Below are 10,146 nucleotides of genomic sequence, written 5' to 3' on the forward strand. Positions count from 1 at the left end.
GAAGCTGCCAACAAGGCAAGGTCACTCACCAAGTGAAGGCTGTGTGTGTGTGTGTGTGTGTGTGTGTGTGTGTGTGTGTGTGTGTGTGTGTGTGTGTGTGTGTGTGTGTGTGTGTGTGTGTGTGTGTGTGTGTGTAGGTCACTCACCAGGTGGAGGCTGTTTGTGTGTGTGTGTGTGTGTGTGTGTGTGTGTGTGTGTGTGTGTGTGTGTAGGTCACTCACCAGGTGGAGGCTGTTTGTGTGTGTGTGTGTGTGTGTGTGTGTGTGTGTGTGTGTGTGTGTGTGTGTGTGTGTGTGTGTGTGTGTGTGTGTGTGAGTGTGTGTGTGTGGTGCATGACCTTCACTCATGCAGCAGTCCCAGCAGTGTGGAGTGTGTGATTGTCTGGCATGCCAGAGTGAGGTAACTCTTGAGGGGTATGTATGACACTGGGTAGAGGGTTGGCCTCATAGCCTACAGGTGCATGTGTATGATAGATGTCTGATGGGCTGGTATGTCCTGGTAGGGAACTTCTGTGATGTCCCCAGCTGCTGCATGTGCCCTCTGATGTGAATGATGACTGGAGGACTGTGCACAATAATGGTCATCATTGGGGGGGAACATGAAACATCAGGATCAGGAGTGCAATGCATGCTGTGATGCCAGTATAGTGAAACTACCTACACACATACTGTGCTGATAGATGACAGGGGTATGATGTGGGTATTAGCAGTGGATAGTGTTAGCAAATATGGATGTTCAAAATTTGTACATAACGGTCCCAATGTATGAGGTCCTGTGATGTGCTTCCCTGTTCATGTCTTTCAGGTGGAATGGCTCGATAGCAGCAGCAACCATTTTCAGATGCTGAGACTGCAGCAATCATAGATGCCATACAACTGCATCACACAGTCATGTTTGGGAGGGGGAGAAAGCAGCTACAACAGCATACTGCCCTGTGGTCAGACCCCGTGGCCACTGTGAACAATCTGGGGCAGCATGGCCGAACCTATACACAGGTCAGGCACAGGGCCACTGACCTAATCCACCATGCCTGGCAAAGGGCTGAAGCTGTGGCAAGGGACTGGACAGCTACAGGTGGGGGCCTGCTACACAATCCTCACTTACACCAACAGAGGAGTTCCTCATCAACCTTCTGGCAGTCACCACACCCCAGGAAACCATACAATCCTATGCCGTGGAGGTCAGTGGCACACAATCAACAGGTGAGGAGCTTCCAGGTAAGGACCCTGTGGACATCACTTTAATACTGTATTCATACTGCCATCCTTGGAGTATCTGGATGCATATGTCAGATGAAACTGCATTTGTGGGTGGGGTTGTCTAATGCACACAAGTGCACATATATTGTGAATAACAGCAAATTGTGTAGTATCAGAGCTTGTACTGTACATGTTCAGAAATGCATCATCTATCTTATACCAATGTCACATGTGAGTGGACTGACAATACCTCTCCTCCACAACTACATAGGTCCCTCTGGTCTGGCTGGGAGAACAGCTGCCTGAAGCCAGTGAGTATGGAAATGTTTTGCTGTGGCTCACCAATTCCCTAGGCATGTTAAGGGCATGCATTTTTCCATGCACACAACTGTTACTCTTAGCCAGATTGTTCACTTGTGGTGTGGTTAACTGCAGTGCATCACAGTGGTTATCACAGGAGCCTATTCACAGGAGCTGTAACATATTGGCAAGTACATTTCTGTAGATGTTGCCACTGTGCTATACAAGAGTACATCAATATTGTGTACACGGGTGCAGTGTGTGTTAGGTGAAGGTTCATCACATACTACTACTCTTCACATATCTCAGAGGTATATATTAGAAGCAACATTAAGTGGACATAGCTGCACTGCATGTTGTTGAGGGCCTGTCCAGAGTGTGTCTGTTGTGGTCTGATTGTGTGTTGTGCATGTCATCATTCAGAAATTGTGTGATCTGTATAATGCCTTTGTGCCACCATACCCATGTGTGTGTGTATGTGTGTGTGTGTGTGTGTGTGTGTGTGTGTGTGTGTGTGTGTGTGTGTGTGTGTGTGTGTGTGTGTGTGTGTGTGTGCATGTGTGTGTGTGTGTGCGTGTGTGTGTGTGTGTGTGTGTGTGTGTGTGTGTGTGTGTGTGTGTGTGTGTGTGTGTGTGTGTGTGCGAATGTATCAGCAAACATTATAGTGCGAGTATTTATTTACATATTTTGTCTTCCCCTCACAGGTGAACATGGTGGTTGGGGTCTCTCCCCCTCACAACCTGATGTCAGTGTCTTAACAGACTCTGATGATGATGGTGATCATAGTGCGGCACAGCTGGGGCTGTTAGGGGCTGAATCTGTGCCACTGGTTGGGATCCAACTTTCACCCACAATGTCCATGCACACAGTCGGATTGCCACCACATACCCATTCCCTATGAGCCACAGATAATGGACAGTTAGAGGGTGGTGGCATGGGACAGGCTAGTGTGGTGACTATGGCAAGTGTGAGTGTAGGCACTAGCCATAGCCAGAGAGCAGGCAAGGTCCCACACAGACAGATGGCCAGGGGTGCTCGAAGGAATCCTGCTGCCAATCAAGCCCCTGTCACAAGTGTCACAGTAGGTGTCACCAGACGCATGTTTCTGTCCATCATGGAGGCACAGGCACATTCTAAATGCAAGACCAGACAGAGGCTCAGGATCATGAATGCAACACTTTCTGACATGCATGACGACCTCCATGGCCTTGATGATGCTATACGTTATTATGCTGATGTAATGGATAGACAGTGGGGTGAGACATTGTCATTGCTTGACTGTGCAATCTCTGTGCTTGAGCATGTCCTGGGAGTAGAGTGTTGGCCATGTAGTTATAGGTCAGCAACACGATCAGCTGAGAGTCCATGTGGACGTGCACATTCACATTCCCATAGTGGCAGTACCACCAGCACTACTAAAGGGATGGTACTGTCCACAACACAATGGAGCAGGCCATGGGCACATGGTCCTAGCTGGTCCTTTCAGGGACATGGATCCAGCACACAGCAGTCACCATCAGATAATGGTACTGCATCTGGCCTTGGGCCTGGTGGTGCCAGTGAGACTTCTGGCAGATCCAGTACCCATGTCCATGGCCACAGACAGTGAACTATTCCCTACCGCCCCCAGTGGTCCCACCTTTATTGCACTCAAACCCCTCCCATCTTTCCAATAGCCAACCACAGCGCTATCCCAACACTACCTCCTCCATCTTCCCTTTACTATCACACCTCGTCAACTAACATGTACAAGCATACCTTTCCTATGCTCACTGCATGCACTCTCCTTGCATATCTTACATCCTACCAAAGCTCCATCATTCCCCCACTCGACCACTGCCACTGTACTACTACTCACACCACCACTCATGTCTCACCCACAATCAGCTCCCCTCCCACCAGCTCAAGAACCATCCCTATGCATCCCCCACATATTCTACCAACTATACTACTCAAACATAAAGCATCCCTACAACTTAACATAGTAACCCTCCCACCATACCTATTACCCACAGAGCACAATCATAAAGTTTCCCTTATAAACAAACACATTCAAAAACTGAGAAAACTAATAATCTCATGCATATCAAAACTAGCCCTAAGTGGAGACATCCACCCCAACTCTGGCCCTACCATCTCCAACCCCAATCCTCATAATCAGACTAGAAACCACAACTTCTCCCATATTACAGCCAATAGAAAGCCAAGTGACTTCCTTCTACTAACCTAAATATCAGAAGTATATCCAACAAAGTCCATGAACTCCATGCCACCATAGATTTGTACTCCCCAGATATAGTCATCCTGACAGAAACCTGGATAAAACCTCACATTACCAGTGAGCAAATACTCCCTACAGGTTACGGCATACTAAGAGTAGACCGGCTAAACAAAAAAGCAGGTTGTGTAGCTATAATATTTAAACAGCATCTAAACATCCAGATCTTAAAATCATCAGCTCCACAAATAGGCAATGAAGAAATAATATATACCAACCTCAAAATTAACCAAAACAAAACCATCAACATAATTGGATGCTACTTCCCACCTGGCCAAAACATCCCTCCACTAGAAAACCTCCTCAGCTGGTCTACCCACCATCTCCCCCAAGAAACTATCATCTTAGGTGATTTCAATATTGACTGGCAATCCTGTTCTGGCAACAATCCAACCCATCATGTACACTTTCATGGCTTCACCCAACTAGTCCAGTAACCAACCAGGATAAATAAAAACTCCAGCAAGCAAACTACCCTGGATTGGATACTAGTCAGTAAGAGCCCCCAGTCATATATAACAGGCTGCTTATCAGATAGCCTCAGTGATCACTCCCCAACATTCCTACTCAAAAAATACCTATACCAAGCTAAACCTGTCATCTACCATCAAATACGTGCAAAACTAAACTTTAACCCACTCACATTCATCTCATCCCTCAAAGAATGTAACTGGCATCCTCTAAAGTACCTCAGTCTAGATGACGCAGTTGAATTTTTTAATACTACCTTCATGAACATCCTTAATTACCTTGCCCCCATAATATTTTCCAGAACCAAAGCTTAATCCTCCCCATGGCTACAGAAAACCACTAAGTCAGAAATGAAAAACAGGGATAAAGCCTGGGAGCACTGGCGCAAAACCAAAACCCCCTCAGCTAGACAGAAATTCCTAGAACTACGCAATAGAGTCAAAAAGCTAATAAAACAGGGCAAATTCCAGTACTACCAGTCTGCCCTAGACTCTTCACATCACAGCCCCAAACAATTCTGGTCCTCCATAAACTCCATCCTCCACCCAGATAAAGTCAGTACCCCTCCTCCTAACATCCCTCACTCCTCAGAAAATATTGCTACCTCATTCAACACACACTTCACCCAAACCATACTATCACTAGCTAAACAACACAACCCCCCCCCTCCAACCCACACCTTCAACTAGTAATCGGCCCACTGCCTTCTCTTTTTCTCCTGTACCTACCTCCAACTAAAAAAAAATCTTAACTAAACTTAAACCCACCAAATTAGCAGCAGACAACCTCCCAAGTGAATACCTACAAATCACAGCTGATGTTCTGGCCTACCCAGTATCCATCTTGATTAACCGATCTCTGTCAGAAAGTTACGTTCCCACACTGTGGAAAGTATCACATATAATTCCCTGCCACAAAGGCGGACCCTCCGCAGAACTAACCAATTACTGCCCCATAGCTATTCTCTCTCCACTCTCCAAAATACTAGAGAGATGCATGCACTCTCAGGTCTCAGACTACCTACTTACTAACAACCTCCTTTCCAGTACTCAGCATGGTTTCCGACCAAACCATAGCACCACCACTGCCTTACTCTCCTTTACTAACACTATCCTTCAGCATAAAAACAATGGCTATCTCTCCTCTGCTACTTTTCTAGACCTATCTAAAGCATTTGACATGGTCCCACACAAACAACCTATCTCTGTCCTCAATAACCTATCCTTCTCACAATCAGTCACCAACTGGTTTCAGAGTTACCTGTCTGACTGCTAACAATCCATTGTATGGCAGACTGACACATCTCCCCAACTACCTGTCTCCATAGGGGTTCCCCAAGGATCCATCCTTGGACCCCTACACTTCTCAGTTTACACCAATAATCTAGCCTCTGCCACCAAACATGGCACAATCATACAATACGCAGATGACTCGACCATCATCTGCTCAGCCCAGTCCCTACTCAAATTGCAAAAAGTCACACAGGAAGCCTTTTCCTCTGTTGAAACATGGTTATCCAATGCCCAATTAATACTCAACCCAAACAAAACTAAACTACTCATCTTCCAACCCACCAAACATACTCAAAACAACTCTCACTTTAACATCACAGCAAAAGACAATACCACTATATACCCAACTGAACACACCAAATTGCTAGGAGTGGAAATAGACAATAAACTAAAATTTGACATTCACATATCCATGACCATAAAAAAGTCCACAAAAAACTAGGAGCATTATACAGAAATAAGCAGTTTCTCACCAAAGCAGCAAAGATTTCAATAGCAAATTCCCACCTTATCTCCACCCTACTTTATGCATCTCCAATGTATACCAACCTAAGGCAATGTGATCTAAACAAGCTAGAGACCTGCTACAACAAAATCACCAAATTCACCACAGGGGCATCCTACCATAGTCACCACTGTCTCTCACTTGCTGAACTGGGCTGGCTTGAACTCCCTCACCTTCTTCAGTGGTATCAACTCTCACTCGCCCACAAACTAGTAAACCATCCGCTAAATGTCCCATCCCTCCAGAATCTACTCCAACCCTATCGCACCACCAGACCACTAAGATCCAGCAACAAAAATCACTTGCAGATCACTAAAGCCAATAACACTGCTGATGAATTACTATTCTCTTGCGCCATAGCCAAATTATGGAAATCACTCCCACCCACAATTACCTCTGTACCATCATGCACCCACTTCAAAACTTTACTAAAAGTGCACCTAAAAACATGCTGGCTATGCCCTTGCAACTCCCACTCTAATATCATCCACCGCATCCAACCACTACCTTTCTCTCCACTCCACTAACTACCTTGATTATAGCAAGCTCAGATGTTCATAAGCCTAGTATTTATTATACAGCAGGAACTTCTCATTGTAACATTTGTTAATGTCTGTTATGTACTTCACAGATAAAGATTCTAGTTGTCTACTGATGTACTATGTTCCTCATCTGTAAATATGTTGTAAGTAATTGCTATGTTAAATTGTTAATCGCTATGTAATCCATTGTAACTACTGTCTATTTTACTGTGGAGCTTTTCTCCCCAGGCCTCCGCTGAAAATGGACCTACGTCCAGTCGGACACTCCCGGTCAACAAATTTAAAATAAATAAAAAAATAAACTGTACATCCTGTTATGTATGGTCCATGGCTGTCTGACATACCCCTATGTAGGGCAACCACAAGGCTTGACTGTGTGCATAGAAGCCCTCACACATCTCTATCACAGGCAGGTCACCACCAGACACACACAGCTCCTCTGCATGGCCCAGTTGAATACCACCCCTCCAGACACACACACACACACACACACACACACACACACACACACACACACACACGATGTCAACCATATGGCCCAGCCTAGGCTTCACACACACACACACACACACACACACACACACACACACACACACACACACACACACACACACACACACATGATGTCAACCATATGGCCCAGCCTAGGCCTCTGGCAAACCCATACCACATCCTGTGCATGTGATGATATCTGTGCCACATCCCTGTTATCCATACCATCAATGCAGGGACTTGCTAATATGGGTCTATTGCACAGGGTGAGTATAGTACAGTGTAGTAATGTAATGCTGTGTAAGGTGCTGTTTGATGGCAATTGTTATGGGAACACATTGAAGTGCGTGTACCTTTTCAGCCATGATGCATTATTGCTGTTAGTACTGCTGACTGACTGTAGTCTCACAATCTATATTCTGTTTGTGTTCCAGGTGTCTGTGTGTCTGCAGGCTGTGGGCCTGCTGACATTACAAATGATGAGTCTGGCAGAGTGGAAACACAATGACCTTTTAATAGCCAAGGTACAGCTGTATATGTACATGATTACCAGGTGTGTATGGATGCAACATTGTGTGAGGGACACTGGGGGCATACAGTGTGACCTTGCATACATACCCCTTGACACAACCAGCTAGCCTTCATATATGTCACCTAGGTGTTCTGTAGTACCACAGGCTCATACATACAGAGGAGGTCACTTGAGTAATGGCACTAGGTCCCTCACAAACCTGCCCATTACTTTAACCCCAAAAGATTCACCTATCTTGTGTGCACCATGTAGTCACAGAGCCTTCACATGTCTACATATTGCATGGACATAGGCAACACACAATGTGTGTTTGATATTATCAAATGTGAAGTGTGGGACATAACTTGTAGTAATGTGACAGTTGGCACCACATAGCATGCCCATGGCAAGTGCAACACACAAGACTTCCTTTATGTTGCTACTATGACACCTTCTTTGTGTCACATTACCATAGCTTACAGTATTTCTCATAACATTAAGGTGCTTCTGATGTGCAATAGATGCTCTATGCAATCAGTACAGAATTGTAAGACATGCTTTTGTCCTAAAGTCTTGGGATGTCTTTTCACTGTTTCAGTTGTTGTCACAGATTACACCTTTCCAAACATGGACTGCAACCTGAAGGGTGGTACAGACTTACCTCTCAGCTGTACAAATTTCCACAGAGTATCCAGATTCTTGGCTCATATTCTTGCTCCATTTTCCCATACACTTGTTTTTTTTCTGGAAAATCATTGCCAAATCATTGTGCGTTGATGTAAAAAAATAATGGCAGACATTATGATTTGCAGACTGTGTACCTTTCAGACTATCTATGCTAATGCAAAACCTGTTATTATATCACCTTTATAAATTTGTAGGAGCAATACTTGACAGGTTTCCCTATTATGTGGCCTTTGACACTCCATTATTTATGGCTTTGTAAACATTTCTTGCTGTAAGAGCTTGAGAGGTATGGGTACAGATGGTGGCCATACCTCTGACCTCTGCATATGTCTGCAGATTGTCCTGATGTGTAACACATAATTTCTTTCCATGTGTCATAACCTTGTGGTTTTCTGGCCAACATTTTGGAAAATCATGACAGACTCACATTGCAGATTAATGATGGATATTATCACGTAACAACACCTACACTTTGGAAGGTGCATTCAAGTGTATGACCTGTTCTGCTATCTATTTCCCATGTGTGACACAACAATATGTGAAGAGTGTGCTCAATGTATGCTGTTTGCCCCAGCCTCTCATATGGCTTTAACCAGATGCCTGTCTGTGAGTGGTTGAGAGGTATACCAGTACACACACACACACACACACACACACACACACACACACACACACACACACACACACACACGCACTCATTACCTGCCCCTGCTGATAGCCGAACATATACCTGCCCAGTTTTACAAATGATACTGCTAGATACATAACAGAAACACCACAAAGATAATGTAGTGTTGCAGTGTCTGTCACTACTATTCAAGTGGGTGACAATAGCAAAGGCTGTTAAGATTGCCAATGGTGGGTTCAGAGCCCCTTAACATGGTAGAGCCACCTGAAGCGCTCGCACACACACACACACACACACACACACACACACACACACACACACACACACACACACTGGTGCATGGAGATTTGTATTGAAACACAGATGCACACAAAGTTAACACTTCTCATATTAGATGACCCACCTATCTATTTATGTACAATACACAGTGATATGATCAACAAATCCAACCACGGAAAACTTGAGCAGACCAAACACTGGAACTTACGCTGTTCTTTTAGAAAAACTGACAAGTTTATTGCACCAAAACAGTGCACAAATACACTGAAAGAAGTTAACCTAGGTTTCGTCCTACATTCACGGACTTCATCAGAACAAGTAAGCCCAAACTCCCACTCCCTTTAAAAATACCTATGAGTTAAACAATAATTCAATTACATCATTGGTATCCATAACAACATTAAAAAGACATGCTCCTTAAAAATGTTTTCAACCAGAACCATGTTTTTAACTATAAAATTCAAATACTTATTGTAACAATTATATTTCACACAAATTTCATATTGTCTAAAACGAACCGTATATTTAGTTGGTCAACAAAGGGAATTTTAAAATAATAGTTATATTAATATATAAAAGCATGCTTAACATTCAAAATAATGTTTAAAAATATTACAAATGATTACATAAACCTTTTAAAAATAAACCTTTTAAATCTTAATCAAAGTTACTTATACTACAAGGGACCAGGTCTATACATGAACTTTATCCTAAAATATGTTTTAACTTTAACAAAGGGGAGATAGTAATACTGTCATTAATGCCCGGATAGGTGGTGGCATCTAATCTTATTTGCCACTTCATTTCACTGATGTCCAAATGGACATCCAATACACATCCTTGAGCATCCTTAATAATTTGTTGTATCACACTAACCCCGGGATTCATGAACCTTGCGCCAGGCGCCAGCATAGCGTCGGCGTTATAACGCCAAATATGGCTGCTTAGCACTCCGGCGTCGC

This window comes from Protopterus annectens, chromosome 3.part1 (genome assembly GCF_019279795.1).
Source record: "Protopterus annectens isolate FY-2018-M chromosome 3.part1, PAN1.0, whole genome shotgun sequence".
NCBI classification, from domain to species: Eukaryota; Metazoa; Chordata; order Ceratodontiformes; family Protopteridae; genus Protopterus; species Protopterus annectens.